Source organism: Myotis daubentonii, chromosome 5 (assembly GCF_963259705.1).
Source record: "Myotis daubentonii chromosome 5, mMyoDau2.1, whole genome shotgun sequence".
Classification (NCBI taxonomy): domain Eukaryota; kingdom Metazoa; phylum Chordata; class Mammalia; order Chiroptera; family Vespertilionidae; genus Myotis; species Myotis daubentonii.
The window spans coordinates 4,060,547-4,085,672 of NC_081844.1; the positions used below are offsets into that span (position 1 = coordinate 4,060,547).

At 54.6% G+C, this 25,126-nt stretch overlaps 1 protein-coding gene across 1 annotated transcript in view; it reads right to left on the reverse strand.

The window, feature by feature from the left end:
- NDNF (neuron derived neurotrophic factor) overlaps positions 1-24,610 on the reverse strand; it is a 36,861-nt gene extending 12,251 nt beyond the window's left edge. The window contains exon 1 of the mRNA XM_059695588.1: positions 24,234-24,610. The gene's annotated coding sequence lies outside the window, so the exon portion shown is untranslated. The remainder of the gene's footprint in view (positions 1-24,233) is intronic.
- Positions 24,611-25,126: the final 516 nt, after the last annotated feature.

Below are 25,126 nucleotides of genomic sequence, written 5' to 3' on the forward strand. Positions count from 1 at the left end.
GCCCCTCCCCGCTGCTGCCCTCATCCCATCTGAGCAGAACTGGACACAGCCCTCCGTTAAGAAGCACTTACTTCAGCACAGGAAGCGTTTCAGCGCACTTGGCGGTGGCTCCCCGGACACTCTGCCTCCTGAGCCTGAAACCCTCTCCCTACAGGGGCGGGTTTGCTGTCACACTGATAGGGACTTGGACCAACACGCCCCTTGGCCCCGCATAAGTGTGACAGCCACGGTGCCTTTGCCCTAGGACCACTCAGGGCAAATAAGGAGCCCCGTGAGGCCCACGAGGTGGTCAAGCGCCCAGCACCCCGGACAGCGGAGGAGCCGGGCCAGCTGCCCACGCCCCTGGGCGTCTGGGAAATGCAGGTCAGCCCCAGGGTTAGAAAGCCAGCTGGTTCTGATGGTGGGGAATTTCCCAGCATCCTCGGCGGCCCTGGGAAACACTTTCTCTATCAAATCAGCTCATTGGAAGAGATGGATTTTGAGTTAGTAACAACATTAATAAATCTTGTGTACACGCTGCATGCCACACACTCTTCTACGTGCTGTACATACATGATCTCCTGTGATGCCAGCAGGTACCCTGCCATGGGGGCACTGTAATTTTTCTCCTTTCCAGAACGGTCAAACGGAGGCATGGACAGCTAAGACCCCGGAGGAGAACTATGAACTATTTATCAGGAGTGACTTTCAACATGTGGTCAATATTGTTATTTATGGTCTCCTCATCAGCTACTTAGTAATTTACTATTCAGTGAGGTGGGCAACCGCGGATGGTAAGATTATGCAGATAAGTGTTGAGACAGTCCCCCAGGGGCCTGTGAGCTGGTTTTTGCATCTCCTGGGAGCAGAACAGGCTGACGTTATGCGAGATTATCTTCTCCAGGATGTCTGTGTAGGGAGGCGCCTCGGAAGATAAAGCCTCCGGAGCAGAGAGCAGGCAGGATCGCTGCCCACTATAAAGGGTGTGGGTTCCCCCCTCGTGCCCCGCTGGTGGGAACGCAGACTGGTGCAGCCACTGTGGAGAACAGTATGGAGCTCCCTCCAAAAACTAAAAATGGAACTCCCATTTGACCCAGTGATTCCCACTTCTAAGAATATATCCCAAGAAACCAGAAACACCAGTCAGAAAGGACATATGCACCCCTATGTTCATAGCAGCTCAATTCACCATAGCTAAGATCTGGAAACAGCCTAAGTGCCCATCAGCAGATGAGTGGATTAGAAAACTGGTACATCTACACCATGGAATACTACGCTGCAGTAAAAAAAGAAGGAACTCTTACCATTTGCAGAAGCATGAAGGGACCTGGAAAGTATTATGTTAAGTGAAATAAGCCAGTCGGAGAAAGATAAGTATCACATGATCTCACTCATTTGTGGAATACAATGAACAACATAAACAGATCCAGAGACAGAGAAGCATCGATCAGACCGACCAACCTCAGAGGGAAGGTGGGGGGGCGGGTGGTTAAGAGATCCACCAAAGGACTTGGATGCATGCATATGAGCACGACCAGTGGACACAGACAGCAGGGGGGTGAGGGCATGTGTTGCGGGGGTGGGACTGGCCAGGGAGAGGTCAATGGGGGCTGGGGGGAAGGAGGCATATGTAATATTCTACACAATAAAGCATTTTAAAAATAATAAATAAATAAAAATCAATAAGGAGTGGGTTCCCTGGGCTCAGGGCGTGCCTCTCTTGCAATAAACGCACCACACAGGCTGGTGCCATCTGGCCCTTCTGCGCCCGCCCCTGAGAAGTGGGGGTCAGGGAGCCGGTGGGAGAAGATGCTGATACCGTGGATTCCGCCGCTGCTCTGAGAACGAGGTCCCTTATCTCTGACCCAGGAGTCTGGTCCACCCAGCTCCCAGAACACACTGGCAGGCTGACTCGGTAGCTTACAAGCAGGGTGGAATCTCAGATCTCCACAGTTCTTGACTCTAAGCATTTACATATTTGTTTTGTTACTAGCTTGTCAACGTTACTGGCTCTGTGGACACTTCTATTTAGATCACCACCAATGGGGGAAAGACTCAACTTTATCATTTGCTTTCTTTATGTGAAACATCTGCTTTCCCAGCTGACATTCTATCAGTTCAAACTTTTTATTTCTGAAACAATTTTAAGCATTTTGTCACATCAATCCTGGGCAGAAGGGCTCTAGAGAAGAGTTTGACTCCTTTTGTCTTTCTCCTCCATTTCCTTTTATTGTGTGTCTCTGAGAAGAGGGGTGTTGGCTGACCCTCCTGTGGTAGCCACTTCACAATCAATGGAAGTCAAACCATCATGGTCTACGCCTTAAACTTATACGGTGATGTATGTCCATTACTTTTCAATAAAACTCCAAAAAAATTAGCATAATCCCAGTACACGACTTTATACCCAATAGGAGTATAGTTTCCAAAATGTTGTGGAATAACATTAATTTATTGTTGGGGGGAAATGTAGTCAGGTATTAGAGGAAGTTAATCATTTATTCAATTAGATCAGTTTATGGGCAAGTTATTTTTAACAAAATGTATTTAAAAGAAGCACTGAATAGCCCTGGCTGGTTTGGCTCAGTGGATACAGCGTTGACTTATGGACTGAGGGGTCCTGGGTTCGATGCTGATCAAGGGCACGTACCTCGGTTTAAAGCTCGATTCCCAAGCCTGGTTGGGGCGCATGTGGGAGGCAACCAATCGGTATGTCTCTCTCACATCAATGTTTCTCTCTCTGTGTCTCTCCTCCTCCCTTCCACTCTCTCTGAAAATCAATAGAAAAATATCCTCAGGTGAAGATTAACAAAAAAAAAAAAAAGAAAAAAGAAAAAAAGAAAAAACAAAAAAAGAAAAAAATCAACAAAAACCCCAATATTTTTAAAAATAAAAAAATAAAAGCTGCATTGAATATAGCTAATCAAAAAGCTATTATACAGACATATTGTACCTATTTTTACAACTTATATTCAACGATTCAAACGTAAAGCTTTCCTTATTCTCTTTTATAATTTCTCTCTATTGTTGACAGTGATACAGATGTCCCTCTCGCCCCTCTGCCCCCACGCCCTCCACCTGCTCCGGCCTCCACCCCAGGCCTTCACTGCACTATTGTCTGTCCATGGGTTATGCATCTGTGCATATAAGTTATTTGGTCAGGATGGTTTTAAGATTTTATAGATTCTTCCCCCCAACCAGTAAAATACTTCATTCAGCTGAGGAATGAGTCACTGTAAAGAAATAAGGAAAAGCAATGCTTAGGAGTCAGCCTTGGGCAAGCCAGTCCATGAGAACAGACTTTTATTCTAAGATTACAAAAGTGCCCTCTAATGGCTCGACTTGTCCTCTCATTTCTTTGTGTGACTTGGCAGAGTCCAGAGCTCATCTCGGTTAAAGTTTAAATTGAATAACCTGTCTCAGCTCTTCTATGTGGACAGCATTTCCTGTGTCCTGCACCTGCGGGGTGCGGGGGGGGGGGCGTCTGGGGAACGTGCCTGCCCACGGGAGACCTGGCCGTCTTTCTCCGGTCAGGGGGCCAGCTCCCACAGAGTGGGAAGTTGCTGGGGAGACTCCAGAGGTTTTAACTTGCTGGGTGGGTCCACGGGCTTGGCGCCCAGGGACCCCCCAGCCCAGAGAGGGGGGTCTTGGTGGTGTTCTCGAGTTACTGAGACGGCCGCCTTGGACAGTCCGTGGGGAAGCTCTGAGGGGCCAAGCCACAGGTGCTGATCGGACACTGGCCTTGTTCTGCAGTCAGAGGCCAGCACGTCAGACACACCTGCAGGTCCTGCCGAGACCACGGGTCTGACACAGCTCAGTCTTCAATCAACGCGGTTCATAATCTAGGCTGTGGTGATGCGAGTTGGTTTTACCTTCAGATTTCCAACGTGTCCCAGGTGAAGGAGCAGGTGTTTGTGGAATGTCATTGTCCCTGGACAGACCACGTGTCCGGCCGGCACTTACAGAGGGCGAGAGAGGACTGGATGCTGGAAGGTCAGTCAATGAGATTCGTTAGATGATACACACACGTTTAAGGTCAAACTATTTGGAAGCATTATCTGAGTCCAATGAGTCGACTGGTATGTGTGTTGCCGCCTCTCTGGCGAGCCGGTAAGCACCCAGCTCAGAGGCGTGGAGAAGGCTTTGTTGGGAATGTTTTGCGACCGGGAGGACTGGACGTGTCACCTGTCTGTCACCTTCTCTGCTGTGCTCTCACCCCCACCCCCCGGGGAAAGTGACGCCTGTGGCCTGCGGGGACAGAGTGAAGATCCGCTGCAGAGAGAAGGCAGCGAAGACTCGGGGAGCACCCTCACTGTCCCCCAGGAAGCTGGTGGACACCCGACAGCAGACAACAGCCCTCAGGCTGTCAGTGCTAACCGACCTGCTATCCTATGTGGCCTTCCGTGAAGCTAAGAGAAACAGGAGGCCGGCAGGCAGCCCTGCCCCAACCCCAGGGGGAATGCTGAGAACACGGAAATGCAAGGAAAAGGTAAAGGAAGCTGGGACACTTTACCAGGTGTCACCCTCCCCGGTGGGGGAGTGGGGGGCTCTAGCACCTCAGAAAACGCAGATGCCTGCAAGCACAGGAATTGCCCCAGGAGTTGGCGGCGGCCACACTCGGTCGCTTTGCAACATTCACCTTGAATTACACAAGGTCGGCTGGTCAGTTTACCATCCTGGCTAACCTTCTGGTTCACTTAGTGAAAATGCAAAATTATTATTTGAAATTATGCAAACAATGATAACAGGGAAGTGAATCCGGTGACTTTACCTCTTTATGTTTTTATTGATTTTTAGACAGAGAGGAAGGGAGACGGACAGATAGAAACATGATGTGGTCATCGATCAGCTGCCTCCTGCACGGCCCCCCACACTGGGGATCAAGCATGCGCCCTGACCAGGAATCGAACCCCAGACCTCTTGGTCTATGGGATGACGCTCAATCCACTGAGCCACACCAGCCAGGTTAATCCACCTCTTTAAACATATATTAAACTATGGGCCCGGTGCACGAAATTTGTGCACTGGGTGTGTGTGGGGGGGGAGTGTCCCTCAGCCCAGCCTGCCCCCTCTCACATAATGGGAGCCCTCAGGCGTTGACCCCCATCACTCTCCAATCGCAGGATCGGCCCCTTGCCCAGGCCTGACGCCTCTGTCAGAGGCGTCAGGCCTGGGCAGGGGTCCCTCATTTCCCCCCATCACTGGTTCTGCCCCCAGCCCAGGCCTGATGCCTCTGGCCCAGGCATCAGGCCTGGGCAGGGGACCCCCAGACCCCTCCGATTGCTGGCTCTGCCCCTTGCCCAGGCCAGATGCCTCGGCCAGAGGCGTAGACCCCCATCACCCTCTGATCACCTGATCGGCCCCTTGCCCAGGCCTGACGCCTCCGCCAGAGGTGTCAGGCTTGGACAGGGGACCCCCATCTCCCCCCGATCACTGGCTCTGGCCCCCGCCCAGGCCTGAGGCCACTGGCCCAGGAATTATGCCTGGGCAGGGGACCCCCATCTCCCTCTGATCGCTTGCTCCACCCCCCGCCCAAGCCTGACGCCTCTGACCCAGGCTTCAGGCCTGGGCAAGGGGACCATCATATCCCCCCAATCCCCGGCTCAGGCCCCCCCCCAGGCCTAATGCCTCAGCCAGAGGAGTTGACCCTCATCACCCTCCGATCACCAATCACCGGATCGGCCCCTTGACCAGGCCTGAGGCCTCCGCAGAGGTGTCAGGCCTGGGCAGGGGACCCCCAGCTCCCCGCGGTTGCAGGCTCCGCCCCTGCCCAGGCCTAACGCCTCTGGCTGAGGCGTCCGGCCCGGGCAGCGGGGACCCGCAGCTGCAGCGGCCCCACGATCGTGGGCTTCGCTTTAGGCCCAGGCAAGGGACCCCTAGCTCCGGGACTGCCAGCTTCAACCGTGTCCAGCTCCCATCGCTGGCTCCACCCCTACTTCCTGCTATCACTAGCCAGGGCGGCAAAGGCGCCTGATTCTCCGATCATGGCTGGGGGGCAGGGCAAAGGCGGCCCCAGGGCTGCCTTTGCCCTGCCCCCCAGCTCTTAGCTCCCCCCTGGGTTTCCGATGACTGTCAGTGGCAGGGGGCTTCTTCCTGCTTTCCCTTTCGCCTCCCTGCATTGTGCCTACATATGCAAATTAACCACCATCTTGTTGGCAGTTAACTGCCAATCATAGTTGGCAGTTAATTTGCATATAGCCCTGATTAGCCAATGAAAAGGGTATCGTCGTACGCCAATTACCATTTTTCTCTTTTATTAGTGTAGATGATGTAACTACAAATCCTAATCGAGACACTTCAGGGTAGGGAAAGTTTTCAGCCACTGAAAGCTTGCCTTTAACATAGACTGCTGTTCAGGTACGTGGCCTCATAATGTAAGGAACTTGCAAACCGGGTTTCCCATAAACATCCCGGCTCTCTGAACAGAAGGGTCTCCTGGATTCAGGGTCTGGCGACCGCTGTCCACACCATCTGGCCTCAGAACAGCAGCCACAGCCATGCCTACCTGGGCGACATGGATCAAAGCTACCCCCCTGCCCCCCCCCCCCCAGCAGCCACCACGGTCCCCGAGCCTGGCAGATCCACGTGACAGATTTACAAGTGCCATCGAGCCTGGTGGACGCTCAGTTTGTATAACGCCACAGATCAGCATCATCGCTATGAACATGCCACACCACATTAAATTAAAACACGTCAGTGCCCCTGCGATTCCCTTAAAGGCTGTGCGACGCCCCCATCACGTGTGGGCTACAAACGTGAGATAAATTGACCGCGAAGAAGGATTGTGCGCTGGAGGCAGGGCCACTGGCAGACGTGAGACCTGCTGTCCAGTTACAGCGTGGAGAGGGCACGATTCTAACCGAGAGAGGATTCCTGCAAGGAATGGCGGCCACAGAGGTTTCTGTTATTTTCTTTTCCTTTTTAAGTGCAAATATTTAGTCTTTCAAGGCTATTTTTAAACGCAGGGGCATTTGCTTTTGTTTGACTCACCCACACTGCCTCTGATGATGAGTCTGAAGCATGTGGCCACGTGACCTCGCCGTAAGGAAAGGGTGGCTTTGGTGGGGCCCTGCCCTGAACCCCTCCCCCCCCACCTCCCGGGCCACGGGGCGCGACCTGCTCAGGGAGCTACGGGCTCTGTCACACGAAGGTGCCCGCTGGCACACACAGTCCCTCCAGGCGAAACTCGGCCACGAGAAAAGCTGGACTCCCGGAATCAGGCGTGCTGTCTTTTGCAAACAAGGAAAACGTTACCCGAAATTAGGGGCCATTCTTCTAAACACACAGACCCTCTGCAGGGCTGCAGCGGGGGGAAACAGCACCTGTGGTTTGTCCGTCTCCACATTTAAAGGGGTGACTAAGCAGGTGGCAGGGAAGGCTTCTGACAGGTGTGCCCTGAGGAGGGGTCCTCTGCCTGTGCCCGCTGAGCTCCTGGTCTGCTTTCACTGTGGGGTGCGCTGTCTCACTGTGGGGTGCGCTGTCTCACTGTGGGGTGCGCTGCCTCACTGTGGGGTGCGCTGCCTCACTGTGGGGTGCGCTGTCTCACTGTGGGGTGCGCTGTCTCACTGTGGGGTGCGCTGCCTCACTGTGGGGTGCGCTGCCTCACTGTGTGGTGCGCTGCCTCACTGTGGGGTGAGCTGCCTCACTGTGGGGTGCGCTGTCTCACTGTGGGGTGCGCTGTCTCACTGTGGGGTGAGCTGTCTCACTGTGGGGTGCGCTGCCTCACTGTGGGGTGCGCTGTCTCACTGTGGGGTGCGCTGTCTCACTGTGGGGTGCGCTATCTCACTGTGGGGTGAGCTGTCTCACTGTGGGGTGCGCTGCCTCACTGTGGGGTGCGCTGTCTCACTGTGGGGTGCGCTGTCTCACTGTGGGGTGCGCTGCCTCACTGTGGGGCATGCCACTTCTCTGTGGGGTGCCCTACCTCGCTGCAGGGTGTACAGCCTTGCTGTGGGGTGTGGCTACCACATGTCACCCCTACAGCCCAAGGACGCAGAACCAGCATCAGGCTCGGAACCCGGGCCAAGCTCTCTGAGGGCCAGGTGTCGGGACTTCCTGAGGGGATGATTAGGGTTCATTATGTCCATCATCTACACACCTAGGGCTTTCCCATGCACTGCAGCCGCAGTGGGTCCTGCCCCTGGACCACTGCCCTGGGCCATGCCAGCTCTCCCTCTGAAGGACACCACGTGGTGTGAGAATGCCATGCACAACCGAAACCTCCAGAGACCTGTCTGGGTGTCCAGGGAGTCATCTCCTCCCAGCCCTCCCGGCCCTCCCGGTCCTCCCGGCCCTGAGCTCTCAGCAGGCCCGGGCCAGGGCCAGGGCCAGGGCACCCCACAGGGAAAAGGGGGCCCAGCCTGTGGAATAAGAGCAGCTCAAAAGACGGTCCGGTTTCAGTAAGTCTCCGTGTACATTCCCGCCCTCGTTAACGCCAATGAGGAGGAACAGCAGACATGGCCACATGAAATTACTAAATACAGGAACGGTCTCCACCCAGGAAGCCAGCCCCAGGCCACCGCGGGAGGGGCAGGTCCCCTAACCCGTGACTAGAGACGTAATAAATTCAGGAGCAACGTAGAAGATGCAGCAACATGAAACCGGAACAGACCAGTGGCCTCTCCCTCCTCTCAGGGCTGCCCTGTCCGCGCGGGAGCTGGATGGCCCGTCCCAGGTCCCAGGAGTGGCCGTGAGCGCGGCAGAAACGGAGTCCCCAGGGGGTGGCGGGCTTGGCTGCTTTTCTCGCTTTAGTTTGGCCACCACGCCTTACTTCCTGCTGATCGGCAGCAACACGGAAACGACTTCCCGTGCCATGTCCCCAAGCATCAGGGAGCTGCGCACCACCCCCCGACCCCCGCCCAGAACCGCAGCTCAGAAGGAACGCGCAGCCAACAGCCTCCTACGCGCTTCTGCAGGTCACGGTCAGCAAGTCCCAAGCCCCTGCGTGGGCCACACGCCACGGACACACGGGGAGGAGAGAGATTTCCTACGGGCCCATCCGCTTGTCCATCAGCCACAGCGCTCGCTGGTCACCGACCCCCCACCCACCTCAGGGGGCCTACGGCCTTTGCAAAGGAACTTGGCTTTGAGTCCTCGCCATAGTAACCAAGTCAGATGCCAAACTCTGCAAACGCCCCTGGCCGGTGACCGCGGGGCTTTCAGGGCTCATCACGGGGCAGCCACGTCTGCGGCTCACGGGGCGGCGGCGCCCTTAAGTCCTCACCAGAGGAATCCATGCCTGGAGCCTCAGGTGGGTCAGCGAGCGGCTCCTCACCTGCAGGCCGAGGCAAGAGCCCGCCTCCCAGAGCGTGGGCAGCGGAGAGCGGGCAGGGGATCCCCGGTTCCTGGGCTGGTCCGCAGCTATGTCTTGGCAGTCCCTCCCCAGGCGCTGCCCCGGCTCTGGGTGCCCCTGGGAATGAGGGGCCTGCCTGTGTGCGCACTGCCCGCAGCCTCCAGGGGGACACGCCAGCAGGCACCGGCTCCCAGGGCATGGAGGCCCTGCTGGTGAGGACCAGGTGGCCAGCGTTCCACCAGGGAACTTCCTGTAAAAGGTGCTGTCAGGCCCTGAGCAGAGGAAGAGCATCCGAGGCCGAGAGATGAAGGTTGGGTGGGGGTGGGGCTCACCTGACCAGGCCCCTCCCCTGACAGCAGCAGGTCAAAGAGCGGGCGCTCATGGAGGAAGGATGCTGCCTGGCTCTGGAGCGAGGGACCACCCCCAGGAGTGCTGTGACCTGCCTGGGCCATGGGGCTGGGAGCTGCCTGGGCCATGGGGGCTGGGCCATGGGGCTGGGGGCTGGGCCATGGGGCTGGGACATGGGGCTGGGACATGGGGCTGGGACATGGGGCTGGGCCATGGGGATGGGACATGGGGCTGGGAGCTGGGCCATGGGGCTGAGACATGGGGCTGGGACATGGGGCTGAGACATGGGGCTGAGACATGGGGCTGGGACATGGGGCTGGGACATGGGGCTGGGAGCTGGGCCATGGGGCTGGGACATGGGGCTGGGACATGGGGCTGGGACATGGGGCTGGGAGCTGGGACATGGGGCTGAGACATGGGGCTGGGACATGGGGCTGGGACATGGGGCTGGGACATGGGGCTGGGACATGGGGCTGGGAGCTGGGACATGGGGCTGAGACATGGGGCTGGGACATGGGGGTGGGCCATGGGGCTGGGACATGGGACTGGGCCATGGGGCTGGGACATGGGGCTGGGAGCTGGGACATGGGGCTGAGACATGGGGCTGGGACATGGGGCTGGGACATGGGGCTGGGGCTGGGACATGGGGCTGGGACCTGGGGCTGGGAGCTGGGACATGGGGCTGAGACATGGGGCTGGGACATGGGGCTGGGACATGGGGCTGGGACATGGGGCTGGGACATGGGGCTGGGAACTGGGCCATGGGGCTGGGCCATGGGGCTGGGCCATGGGGCTGGGACATGGGGCTGAGACATGGGGCTGGGAGCTGGGACATGGGGCTGGGACATGGGGCTGGGACATGGGGCTGGGGCTGGGACATGGGGCTGGGACATGGGGCTGGGAGCTGGGACATGGGGCTGGGACATGGGGCTGGGACATGGGGCTGGGACATGGGGCTGGGACATGGGGCTGAGACATGGGGCTGGGACATGGGGCTGGGACATGGGGCTGGGACATGGGGCTGGGAGCTGGGACATGGGGCTGAGACATGGGGCTGGGACATGGGGCTGGGACATGGGGCTGGGACATGGGGATGGGACATGGGGCTGGGACATGGGGATGGGACATGGGGCTGGGACATGGGGCTGGGAGCTAGGACATGGGGCTGGGACACGGGGCTGGGACCTGGGGCTGGGACACGGGGCTGAGACATGGGGCTGGGGCTGGGACACGGGGCTGGGACCTGGGGCTGGGAGCTGGGACATGGGGCTGAGACATGGGGCTGGGACATGGGGCTGGGACATGGGGTTGGGACATGGGGATGGGACATGGGGCTGGGACATGGGGATGGGACATGGGGCTGGGACATGGGGATGGGACATGGGGCTGGGACATGGGGCTGGGACATGGGGATGGGACATGGGGCTGGGACATGGGGCTGGGACATGGGGATGGGACATGGGGCTGGGAGCTGGGACATGGGGCTGGGACATGGGGCTGGGACATGGGGCTGGGACATGGGGCTGGGAGCTGGGACATGGGGCTGAGACATGGGGCTGGGACATGGGGCTGGGACATGGGGCTGGGACATGGGGCTGGGACATGGGGATGGGACATGGGGCTGGGACATGGGGCTGGGAGCTAGGACATGGGGCTGGGACACGGGGCTGGGACCTGGGGCTGGGACATGGGGATGGGACATGGGGCTGGGACATGGGGATGGGACATGGGGCTGGGACATGGGGCTGGGACATGGGGATGGGACATGGGGCTGGGACATGGGGCTGGGACATGGGGATGGGACATGGGGCTGGGACATGGGGCTGGGACATGGGGCTGGGACACGGGGCTGGGACCTGGGGCTGGGAGCTGGGACATGGGGCTGGAACACAGGGCTGGCAGCTGCCTGGGCCGTGCTTAGCAGGATTGTGCCACATGTTCGCTGGGATGGCTTACTGTCCGCGGGCTGACTGCTCAGCTCCCAGTGACCTGGTGTGTGAAGTGCCCGCTGCCAGTCCCCGGGACCCCAGCGGCGGCTCCTGGAGCTGGTGCAGCTGGTTCAGGGCTGTGCTTGGAGGAGCTGTGGTGCCTCCTGCGACCATCATGGGTAACAGCAGCACTGAGACTGCCATCTCCAGGGCTCCCATTGTGCGACCTGGATTTCTCGTTTTCATTCATTAAACGTCTCTGCAGGGAGGAGCATGAACGGACCAGGGACTGTCCACATCCTTTCTTCCTTTTCCGTTGAGACTATTATATCCACATGATTTCCCAGCTTTCTCGTTTCGCTACCTTCTTCACACCCACAAAAAGTAGCGTGCGGAGTAGCGGACCTCCAGGAGGCTGAGACAAGATTCAAAGTGGCACACGGTTTCCAGTTTGCTTATACATTTCGTGGCATTGGCAAACACGAGGCTAACCAGTAAGGTGCTATCCAGAAGAAATCAGTTATTATTGCTACAGAGTAATAACCGCAATGGACTAAAGAAGTGGAGTCTGATTCCCTGCTGGGCAGGATCCCATGTTGTCCCAAATACCTGCTGCCCTCCACACCTCCCTCACCTCCCCCACACTGTATAGGGCAGCCCTGCAGCCTGCCTGCTCTCGGGCACCTGAGGGGGCCTCCGTGCCAAACACAGGGCAAAATCAAAACAGTAATTAAAAATAACCCTCATCATTGCTGAAACCGGTTTGGCTCAGTGGATAGAGCGTTGGCTTGCGGACTGAAAGGTCCCAGGTTCGATTCCGGTCAAGGGCATGTACCTGGGTTTCGGGCATATCCCCAGTGGGAGATGTGCAGGAGGCAGCTGATCGATGTCTCTCTCATCGATGTTTCTAGTTCTCTATCTCTCTCCCTTCCTCTCTGTAAAAAATCAATAAGATATATTTAAAAAAAATAAAAAATAACCCTCATCAAGATAATACAATCTAAACACGAATTTTGAGACAGATATGTCGGGGGCCTTAAGCAGTTAAAATGGTTAAACCCTAAATGATTCTTACTTCCAGAGAGTTCTTGTCAAAAGAAGTTAAAGTAACAGTTTCTTCATGTGCATTCCTTCCACCACCCCTCTTATAAAACCCAGGGCCAAAGCCACCTTCACACCGAGAGGAGCCCAGTCTGGGGGCGGGGGGATGAGAGAGGATTCCCCAAGGACATGGTGCTGACAGCCTGGGCGTTGCAGGGACTCGAGGGGGAAAGGGCGCTGAGTTCGTCGCCTCCCTTTCTTTCTGGATCTGACCTCCCTCCTATCTCGTCGCAAGGGAGCTCTTCCCACGTGACGGGCTCCTGCCAATGCAGAACTGGATTCTTACAAACCCTTGAATTTAGTTTTTAGCCTGTTCTTTACTCTTTTCTATCCTCCACTGTCATGTAACTTTTATGTATGTACGTATGCATGTATGTATGTGTGTGTGTGTGTATTCATTCATTCATTCATTCATTCATTCGAGTTTGGGACAGTTAAAGGGCTGCCAGCGTGAACCAGGAAGTGATCACTGGGCCTGGAGGAAGAAGATTTGAGCGAAGCTCTCGGGAGACCGCTGTTGGCTTTTATACTGAGAACAAGTCTCTTAATCTCTTTGAGTCCGAGTGTCCTCATCTCGGAAATGGAGACATTATGCACAGGATTGCTGTGAGATTAAAAATAGTGGACGCGGATGCTCCTCTGACGGAAGCAAAGGTTTGCCCTGGCTGGTGTGGCTCAGTTGGTTGAGTGTTTCCGCGCACCGAAAGGTCACTGGTTTGATTCCTGGTCAGGGCACATGCCCATTGGAGTTCCAATCCCCCGGCGGAGCTCATGCAGGACGCAACCAATCGATGTCTCTCTCTCTCTCTCACACTCTCTCACTAATAAAAACATATTTTAAAAACAAAAGGTCCTATTTATTTATAAATAGTATAAATCAGCTTCTCAAAGCAGTTGCAAAATTCAGTTCAGCAGCAAAAGGCACACGTTTTGACTTGCTGTGAAAACAGAAGGAATTTCACCATCAGATTATCCCACCTGCACTCACCCAATCTATCCGGTCAGCCCCCGGTCCATTAGCGAGGGACACGACGCACAGAGCCAGGCCAGGCTGATGGGCTTCGAGAAATAATCTCCTCACCAGCAGGAAACCCTCACTGTCCTTTCTGTTCGCCCTGAGAGCCGTAGCTAAAGACACCGCCATTACTGACCAAACACAACGGATTAGCACGGTTCAAAGGTGAGTGAGCTCAGGTCGCCAGGCCCCATCCAGCGGAGGATTTGAGACGCACGCGTGGAGATGAGAGCCGAGGATTAGGCTCCGTTCCTGGGATGCTCCGCACGATTATTTCTGGATTAAAAGATGATTAAAGAACAGGACACCCCGAATGCAGACGACACAGACAGACCCCGCGGTCACTTTTGGTGAAAAGTCCCTAGAAGACGGTAATGAAATAAAATGAGCACATAGACCAGCGGTTCTCAACATGTGGGTCGCGACCCCTTTGGCGGTCGAACGACCCTTTCACAGGGGTCGCCTAAGACCATCCTGCAGATCAGATATTTACGTGACGATTCATCACAGTAGCAACATGGCAGTTATGAAGTAGCAACGATAATAATGTTATGGTTGGGTCACAACAGGAGGAACTGTATTTAAAGGGCCAGAAGGTTGAGAACCACTGGCATAGACGACAAACCGTAAGGCACTGCCCCACATGGGAATTCAGACGCACAGTGCAGTCAGGTGTGGCCTTTCCTTTCCTTTAAGGAGGGGAAGCGTCAGGGGGCGAGGCAGAGGCTGCCAAGAGAAGGGAGGCTGGAGACGCCCTGCGCTGCCTCGTGTGAATAAACGAGAAACGCCGCGATCTCTTCAGCAGCAGGCTGCAGTGGGTGGCTGACGTGCACACACCAGTAGGTGTCTACAGGCACGTTCACTAACTAAACATACGTTTAAAGGGCTTTCAACTTTCAGAATATTCGGAACAGCACATCCCAGGTGTCTGTAATCTCTCTCATTCCATTGAAATGCCCCGTGCCATCAATGTCAGGGTCACTAGAATATCATTTATTTAAAAAAACCTTAGAGCTGACCTAACTTCAGATCTCACCTCTCCAAAATGCCACATTATTAATGGAATAAAGGAATGATGGTAGAGCTGAATTACTATCAATTACTACTAATTTAAAAAGGGATTTTTGCAGCTTGCTGACTTTTTGGTTTTGTACCTACTGTACATAATTGGAATCTGTTTCAAAGTCATAATGGCTTCTATGGCCCGGCCGCTGTGGCTCCTCAGCTGAGCATCCACCTATGAACCAGGAGGTCTCAGTTCGATTCCCAGTCAGGGCACATGCCTGGGGTAGTGGGCTCGATCCCTGGTAGGGGGTGTGCAAGAGGCATCTCTCTCATCATTGATGGTTCTACCTCTCTCCCTCTCCCTTCCTATCTGGAATCAATAAAAATATAATTTTAAAAAGTAATGGGTTATATGTCTCTAACAAACTTACAACTCATGTTTCCCAGAAAATATGTATTTTTTACTTCTTTTTCCAGTGACTTGTCTCCAAAGTGTGTTAATGGCTTTATCTATAACACACTAACACACACACACACACACACACACACGCACACACACGCGCTTAAAATCAGACTCAACAAATGGTGTGTCTTAGGGCATGTGAGTCAGCGGGACTAAGGAAGAGGAGGGCTCCAGAAAGGAAAGGAAAGGAGATTTGCCTCCAAGAAATGGTCCCCTGGCTACGGGAGACTCAATAAAGCCAAGTGACAAACCAGTTTAGCTTCTGTGACTGGGGTTGAATGTGTGAATGGTGGTTGGGGAGGTGGGGAGGTATGACCTCAAATATTAAATTCCCTACTAAGTTAACTACTAGCAAAACAAACAAACAACACTTAACGTATGAGCAGCTTATGATTAAGGTCTTGGGGAATTAGACTAACTTAAATTTTTTTAATTTAGAGAGGAAGGGAGAGGGAGAGAGAGAAACATCAATGATGAGAAAGAATCATTGATAGGCTGCCTCTTGCATGCCCCCTACTGGAAATATACGCTGGACCGAAATCAAACCCGGCACCCTCAGTCTGCAGGCCAATGCTCCAGCCACTGTGCCAAACCGGCTAGGGCTAAATTGATGTTTTTGAATCATTAAATTATTTTTAAAAATCTAAGCGAATGGCTGCATCTTTGCAAATTAATTTGGCAATTAATCTCAACTGAAAATGTCTGATGTTCCCATCCATTTTACTTTTGAAATCAAAGACTCACCACTTTATTTTACACGTTGGCGAGTGTAGGTAAGTCTGTTAAACTGGGTCTGGCATTCCTCAGCGTGGGAGGGCCTAACATCTTCCTCACGGGGTCCCGGGAAGATTCAGGACGATGACGGATGTGGGAAGGCCTTGTGACAATGGCGGGTTCACGCAGTTACAACATGAATAAATGGGATCATTTTCACTCACAGTGTGAAGGCCAAAGCACAGACACATCTGCAGCTGAAGTTAATAACTGCGAACTCTGCCGAAAACCAGTTCAAACTTCAAAAAACAAATTCAAATGTAATACAACATGGATGCTTATGAGGGTGTTAAGTTGTAACCTCTGAGAATACCGGCATTGCCAGGACATAATGGACTGCATTTTCTATGTATTGTAGCTGGGTAATTAGGAAGTCCTTATGCAAATAGCGAAGAATGCTCTAGAAGACAATGATGACTAATTTACCTGGGGACCCTCCCAGCTTCCTGTGCACCTCCTTTCAGGACCTCTGACTCTTACACGTTGTCTCCAAATCCCTCAGAATTGTGAGATTTAGACATTTTATATATATGTGTGTGTGTGTGTGTCTTATATATAAAATAACTTACACTCAGTTCTGGAGTAAGTATCAAGTTTCTTACAGAGGGTGAAACTGTATATTTTAACCCTTTTCTGGTTAACTTGGGGCAGAGCTGATCAGCATGCCAGGCCTCTCCCCGTGGACTGTTTTTACTCCATAGGAGCCCCCACCTCTGCCATTTCTATTGTCCAGTGGCCCCTGCTGTGTGGAGTAAGAGGCCTTTGTCAATAGACACGTTAGGACCAGCCCAGCCTTTCCCTCCTGGTGCACTCGGGTAACTGTAAGGCGACCTCCTGAGGCTGCTCCCTCCATCCGAGGCGTCTGCACCATCGGAGGCTCACGGACCGGCCCTTTCACCCTCTGCTCCCCCAGGCGGACTGGACTCTCAGAAGCTGGGACCTGCCTGTTCAGGATGGTGTCAGGGGAAGCCTCCACCTCAACCACTTCAAAGGACTACCCTGCGCCTTTCGCTTTCCTTAAAAGACAAGTTATGTTTTGTTTTTTGTTCATCCTCAGCTGAGAACATTTTTCAACTGATTTTTGGAGAGAGTGGAAGTAAAGGGGGAGCCGCAGAGAGAAACATCAATGTGAGAGAGACATCACTGGTTGCTTCCCTCAGCGGCCCTTACCATGGCCAGGGACTGAGCCTGCAACCGAGGCACATGGTCTTGACCGGAATCGAACCCGGGACCCTTCAGTCTGCAGGCCAACGCTCTACCCACTGAGCACCACCGGCCAGGGCGAAAGACAAGTTTTAGAGACAAATGTTCGTTGGGCCTCACCTTGGTGCTCAGACTCTAGGTCTTACATTCACACCAAGGGGGGTCGCAGGCGAGGCCCATGATTTGTGGGGGGCGGGCGGGACCTCCTGTTCCAAGATGAAGAGAACGCACTGGTGGCAGCAGAGCACAGCGGGGAGCAGGCAGTTATTTTATATATAAGACACACACACACACACACAGTGGGGAGCAGGGGTCACGTACACTCAGTACAGAAACGGAGCCAGCGGTCTGAGGACGACAACAGGCAGGTGTGCACTCGGGGCAGGCTGTGCACGGAGAGGCCAAAGGCCCAGGCACCTCTCCGCCTCTCGGATTCTGCCCTAAGCTCGCCCTCCCGCCCCCCGGCGGGTGTATCCAGCTGCTAGCAGCTCTGGGAGAAGCCAGCTGACATCACCTACCCCGTTTCCCACCCGGGTATTTCCATATTCTAGGGCCACCGTGGGACAAAAGTGAACTTTAGAAATGAAGTCATCTTTTGGCGGATGTTGCTCTCATACCAGGGAAGGCCTTGGGGACAGGGCGGGGACAGGGTGGGGAACGGGGTGGCGTCCCAGACCCTCTCAGGCCTCAAACTCTGAAGGTCCCCAGAACAGAGCTGCCGGGACTCGAGGCCAGGACAGAAACGCCCCGTTTTCTCGCTTCGCAGGTGTAGCTGCGGGCGCTCCTGTCTGGCCCCTGTCACCCCCGTGGACGACAAATCCCTCTGCAATGGCAGGACCCCGTGACCTCTGAGTCCTCCCCAACGTGACGCTTTCGATAACGTCAGTGAACGTTAGTGACTGATGTGATTCCGTATGAAATCACAGCCTTTATTGACCGCTGTCAATGTAGGAATTGTATTTAGATTTAAGTCTAGTGCATCCTTATGTGTCCAGTGTATTTATTTTTGTGTCTTCCAATGTATTTTAAACAATAGAACCGAAGTGGGTTAAGTACATTTATGTTTGTGTTTGTCTTTAGAAAGGACTGATAATGAATCAGACACACGTTGTGTTACAGGAATGAAATGCATAACGTTGCACTTGGCAGTGCCTACAGCCCAGAGCACGTATGACCGAGAGATAGAGGGCGGTTCCTGGGAGCGGCGTGGCTGCTTTGGTTTACTTTTTTAAAAAATATATATATTTTTTTGATTTCACAGAGGAAGGGAGAAGGGGAAGAGAGATAGAAACATCAATGATGAGAGAGAACCATTGAATGGCTGCCTCCTGCACGCCCTGCCCTGGGGATCGAGCCCACAACCCGGGCATGTGCCCTTCACCGGAATCGAACCGGGGACTCTTCAGTCCACAGGCTGATGCTTTATCCACTGAGCCACACCAGCCAGGTCTGCTTTGGTTTACTTCTCACTGTGTGTGCGACGAATGGTAACCATCGCACTCCGGGGCCACGCACGCCTGCTGGCAGCACCGAAGACGGAAAAGTCACCCCCGAGATGCCAGGTCTTTTACACTCACTTCCTTCCCCTTTGAGACGCATTTTCAAGTAAGGACCACGGTGTCGCCCCTCCTTCTGTTGATGAACGATCCAGATGTGGTATTTCATGTCTTGACATTTGTTCTATAGTTTCTGTATTACAACTTAGGAAATAGCCCTGGTGATTTAAAAATAAAAAGGGTCCCCCCCACCCCCACCCTTGACAAATCTTTCTGAGGTTAGTTTTTCCTGCTTATTTGATCCGTTTCAGTCTCGTATTCTGCCTTGATCTGTGTCTATTGGGACATTGCCTCAGAGACCGAGATGCAGTTATGACGACGTTTAGCTGAGATAAAGCACTTTGTTTAATTTCGTGCCTATTTGTGGCTCTGTCTGTAGGTTCTAGATGGTCCCTGAGCACACAGCTGGCGGCAAAGGGCGTTGACCTTGATTTCACGTGGGGAAGAAAAAACACAGACAGGAACGCGTGCAGTGGCCTGTGACACGGGCTGAAGTCATTCCAACGAGAAGATAGACGTTGCTAACCCACTTTCTGCTATTCGGCGATTATGTTAAACATCGCACCGCAGGGCAGGGGCTGAGAGTTCCGCTCACATAACTTCGTTCCCAACCATGCGTAATCGTGTTTTTATTGAGTTCCTTCCAAACTTTACATAACCCCATTATTTCTAGAAAATGTTTTTCTTTTCTCGTAACTATATAAAATGCAACTGACTCTTTCAAAAGAATAATTAAAGGAGACATCTGATAGGTTAACGATATACCTGATGCCCTTTTTCTTTCCTAAAGAAAAGAGCCAGAGCGTTCACAAGTGAAACTAAAAATAAATACCTCGGAGAAACATGAAACACTGGATATGTGTCATGTTCAAATTTGCTGCAGGAAGAAATTAACAAGTGAAAACCAAAAACTCTTCACCAACTTGTTAAAATAAATCAATTTCCAAGGGGTCCGGAAATCCCTGGAGGAGAGAGGACGTGTAGCCTGGGAAGTTTCTCTACTGATAAACTCGAGGTCTGCGGACTTTAAAGGGAAGTTTAACTCAAGTCTGGCTCAGTGAGTTCTTGCAGAAAACGCTCATTGTAACGGGACCCAATATCCTGCTGTTTGGGGGTTACATCTGTCTGCTCATCTCCACGGGGAAAGCTGCAGAAACGCATCGCTCATTCTCTTCCATTCCACACTCCACCCGGGCCCAACACCTCACTCTCCATTTCTAAAACGCAGTAAGAGCAATGCCTCTCTTATTCGGGGGAGTTAATATTACAACATTCATGTTTTCAAAATATAGGGTGTCCCAAAATTCACGCAAGATTTGAATTTTGCGTGAGCATTAACAACAACAACAAAAATAAAAGCCTAATTTTACTTGGTTAATTGAATCAGATACTAATATCTGTTGCCCTTTGATGTCAATCCCTTCAATTTGATAAGCATTACCAAGTACCAATCATGGCCCAGGAGCAGGGACAATGAAGACCAATGAAGACCACAGCTTTGCGTCTGTGCCAGCAAATCCGTGGAGGCCATTTACTCGATGTGCTATTCCATACATAACCCTATACTGTATACTTTATGAATCAATAAAAAATTTACATTTTTTAATTATAAACCTGTGTTTTCTATCAAAAGTACTTCTTGCATGAATTTTGGGACACCCGATATTTCAAAAGACGAGAAAGCATGGGTCTGTGGGTTTGCAGTTGCTAGTAAAATCCCGGCGAGCAGGGGGAGGTAAGGACCGAGTGTCTGAAGACATGTGTTCAGGAAGGAGGCAGCCAGCACACACCTGCCTCGGCACTGGCCTGGGCACTGGCCTAGGCCCGCGGGCTGCAGGTGTCAGCTCGGAAGTGGCGAGTGACGCTTCCCACACCCACACAAACGCAGACTCACACTGCGGTGGTGTCTTTTCTCCCAGAAACCTAACTGGATGTATAGTCAACCTACCACGCCGTGAGGCAAAACACCATTAGCGGTTCTGTGTCTCCACCCATACGATGCGATTTCTTTTTAACAGCAGCAGCAGCAGCAGCAGCAGCAAAAATTAACACGTGGAAGCAGAACTGCACCCATCCTGGGTGCCGACCCGCATTCATCGTACAGAGGACAAATAAAGCAGAATCTGGCCTAACAAGGCTCTAAACGGCAGAGCATTTTTAAACGGAGTAAATATCGGAGGACTTCAATTTTCAAATCAGTTTTCAAAGCAAAGGTTTGGATTTACTATTCAATGATAACTTGCTTAGCGGTTGCTTCCACTAAGCCAGTGGTTCTCAACCTTCCTAATGCCGCGACCCTTTAATACAGCTCCTCATGTTGTGGTGACCCCCAACCATAAAATTATTTTCGTTGCTACTTCATAACTGTAGTGTTGCTACTGTTATGAATCGTCATGTAAATATCTGATATGCAGGATGTATTCAGGCGACCCACAGGTTGAGAACCGCTGCACTAAGCGGTCATGAGCCAGCAGGAAAGAGTAAGTCACAGCCTTCAGAATCCTCGCTCCAGAATAAATAGAGGGTCTAGATACCGTTTCAAGGTCAAGTGAAAAATCTGAATGATTTTTTTAGGTGACGCATGCCTTTGACCCAATACAATGACTACGGGATAGGTTTCCTGTGACGGGCACGCTGCTGCTGTGGGTGTGTGGCTCCCCAAAGCAAGACCGGACAAGAAGCGGGTGCGTGGGCCCCCAAGCAAGACCCGAGAAGAAGACAGGGAGCAGAAACAGTGAGAGAGCGCTTCTCAGCCACCGGAACCGACCACCTTACCGCTGGGGAAAGTAAGGAAGAAAGATGACAGTGATTTTTGTCAGCGCAAACATCCTATCTCGATCTGTGTGCACTGGGACAAGATGTAGCTACGACGACTGCTGGCTGGGATGAAACATCCAGGCAGAATCATCCCGTCTCCAGCACCTACTCACCCATCAGGCAAACTGAAAAACTAAGTCCTGTCTCCACGACCACGACCACCAAGGCAGTCACGTTTGAAAGAAAAATTCTGGCCTCTGGACAGACTGAGTAAAACTACTATAGACACGGACACAGGAACCTAACAGACAGACATTTTATTTCTACTGTCCCCCCTTTCGTTTCAAATAGCGTGTTAGTTTTACTAAAACATAATCCCCCTCCCCCCACCCCGTAACACAGAGTCTGGTCGGTGAATCCAAGTGAGAAAACGAACATGTGGATCGCGGGGTTCGGGGAGCCAGTGGAAAAGTCGCTCCAGGCCGGCCTGCCCGGGGCGCCTGGGCCGGGGCCTTCCCCAGCTGGCCATGGCCGAGGGCGCGCCTCCACCCTCCTGACTGTTTCCCGTTCGTACTTTGCTGCTTGGGGTGCCCAGACCCAGGACAAACACACCGGCCCTGGGGGCTGCCCTCACGCTTGGAAGGATGTTTTTCAATTATGTCTATTTTGTGACATCTTAGATAAAAGCTGGATCTGCAAGTGATTAAAAGATGTTTTATAGTCATGGTTCCATTCCTGCTGAAATAAAGGCGTAATTTAAACCACACACAATTCACAGCAATTTAGGCCCATTACAGAGTTCTAGCTTCTTTTTTATGGTAGTTGCTAATTAAAACAGAGTGTTCCCGCCCGCGGAGCCTGCGAGGGCAACATACAGGTTTAATGACTAAAACGTCTTGACACAAAAATGAAAACAGTACTGAGACGCGGTGGCCAGCTGCCCGCGCTGAGCGTGCGGTGCAGACCGGGGCGCCCACTGGAGTCAGAGCTGCCCAGAACGCAGTCCTTTCTTTCTTCCAAGGAAGACACACAGGTTTTTATTTTGGGTTTTTTGTTTTTTTATAGGAACCTGAAAGAGTGCTCATTTCTCTAACTTCTGAGTCCCCCATTCCCAGCTGACCCAGCCCCAAGAATTTAAACTCACTGGCATCACATTTAAAGGATAAATGATGAGGTATTTTAATATAATCCTGAATATAGGTTTAGATTGAAAATGGGAATTGGGACCGTCATTAATTATGTTGCCAAATTTTCTGAACTTTAAGAAGCCAGATGGAGGCAAATGGGGGCATTTCAAGACCGCCGCCTCCTAAAGTTCAGGGGTGAAAACTTGGACACAGTGACAGTGTCTCTGACATTTGAGACCTCCCATGTGCAGAATGAGTGTGAGGAATGTATACCCGTTTGGGGGGTTCCACTTTCTGAAACCACTGTAATAAGAGACGGACATAAAGTCAAACCCAATATAAGCACCAGCCAGGGTGAGGGCCTCATTATCACCCCTAATAAGCAGCCATGAATCACAGCAAATTCCGATGGCCTCCAATGCACTGGGCTCAGCGGGAGGGGCTGCCCTGGCATCTGTCTGTCCCTCCCACCTCTGGGGACAATGACAGGCAATGCCATCACGCCCTCACTCCCTGGGAGGGAGGCCTGCTCTCTAGTGTGCAGCCCAAGCCTCCAGCTCCTGAGCAGGGGGGCGGAGAAGCAAGGGGTCTATTGATTTCCATTGAGGACGCCCAGGTCCTCAGGGGGCGGGAGGGAAGCGAGGGCGTGGGGGAGCCCCCCCTGGGAAGAGAAAGAGTTCAGAAGTGAGGCAGGGGGAGGGGTGGACGGGGTGGGGCAGGGTGTTTAGAGAACAGCAGCTGCATGAAGAAATAAATTCTTTTGTGACTTGGCTGGATCGAAATATAAGTAAACAAATGTTACCAACCCAAGTTGCTCCAAACCTCAGTTTTTTTAAAAGAAGCAAACCCAGAGACGCTTGCTCAGGTTCATTTCCTACTCAAGGTCCTGGTTTCGGGTGCTCCCTGAACCCAAAGCAGGAGAGGGACAGCGTCCGAAGGGGACCGCGACCTGGACTGGGACAGCTCGGCCGGCACCGGGACCGCGGAGCGGGCGTGCAGCGGAGCGGGCTGCGGGCGGCACGGAGGAGGTCTCGCCCCAACACCGCAGCCTGCGATGTGCCGAGGGCGCAGCTGGGACCCAAACCGCTAGTCTGGGCTCCCGAGTGCCCGGCTGCTCCCCGCTCGGTCCTGCAGGCGCGACGGCTACAGCGAACCCCGCCTCGCGCCGGCCCGGCTGGGGCGCGACGCCGGTCCCCTGCCCCGTGGCTGCACTGCTCGCCAGGCAGAGGGTCGGGTCCCAGGCCGGCCGGCTCGGCTCGGCAACTCCCAGGGCGCTCGCCTGCCGAGCGGAGGGCGACGGGGAGCCGCCTGGGGCCAAGTCGCCCGGGATCCCCGCGCCGGGGCTGCCCGGTCCGGAACCCGCACCCTGTGCGCCGCGCGTCCGCCGGCCGGGCAAACCCTCAGACGGCGCGTGGAGGGCAGGAGCCGGGGAGCCGCAGCCGCCCGCGGTGAGCCAAGTGAGTGTGCGGACCGAGTCGGGGCTTCTCGGAGCCCGGAGCCCCGCCGGTCCACCCCTCTCGGGCAGCCAGCCGGGACTCCGAGGACACCCGCCCGCGTCCCCAGCCCCGGAGCTCCCGGGATCCGGAGCCCTCGCCAGCGGGGACCGAGTGGGGGATCCGCGTGCCCTTCCCCGGGGGCGGCAGCGCCCCGCGGGCGGGTCTCGGGTCGGGGTGGCTCCCCTCCCCACTCACCTGGAAAATCCGCTGGCTCTTCCCGGGGGAGAGGAAACTCCGTGCCCGCGGCGTCGGCGCCAAACGTCCACGTCCCGCGGCGGCCAGAGGCGCGCCCAGCACTCGGGACCCGGGGGCCGGGGCGGAGGCGGCGGAAAGCCGGGGAGAGCCCTCGCCGGGCTCCCAACTCCGCGGGCGGCGCTGCGAACTTCAAAGGCGGCGAGGCTGCGGCGCGGCCGCCCAAGTTGCTGCGAAGTGGAGCGGGCGCGGCGGGAGGCGCGGGGCCGGCGGGCGAGCGGGCGGGCGCGGGGGACGGGGCGCACGGGCGGCGGCGGCGCTGGCGCGGCTCGCTCTGCTCTCTGGCGGCTCCGAGCGGGGAGTGTGAGTTGGCTCCGGAGTGTCACCGCTGAAGCCCGAGCCCTCCCACCCCCCCGCTGCCCGCCGCCCGCCGCCCCTCCCTCCACTGCCCGCTGCCTCCCCAGTTCCTCCCTCCTTCCCACCCTCCCGCTGCGCGCCACCGTGCGCGCGCTCGAACACACATCGCGCACTCACACTCGCACGCACACTCACACATTCACACACAGCCACACGCACGCCCCGCGACCCCGTGCTCCCCAAACCCGGACCCTCGCGGGCGGCGTCGCGGGAGCCTAGTGAGGTCCTGCCTCCTGAGCGAGGGCCAGGGGAAGGAGAGGGAGGCGCATCAGGACCCCCTCCAAGCCTCAAAACCCAGGGCGGCGGGACAGGGAAAGCCGGGTGCACAGCGAGGGGGCTCGGGAGGACTCGGGGCGGGGTGAGGCCCGCGGCAGGAGGAGGTGAAGGCGGAGGGCCCAGGGCGCGCGCTGTGCCTGCATGTCCGCGGTCCCCAGCCCGCCTAGCCCACCGCGAGGCCCCGCGCACGCACCCAGCCTCCT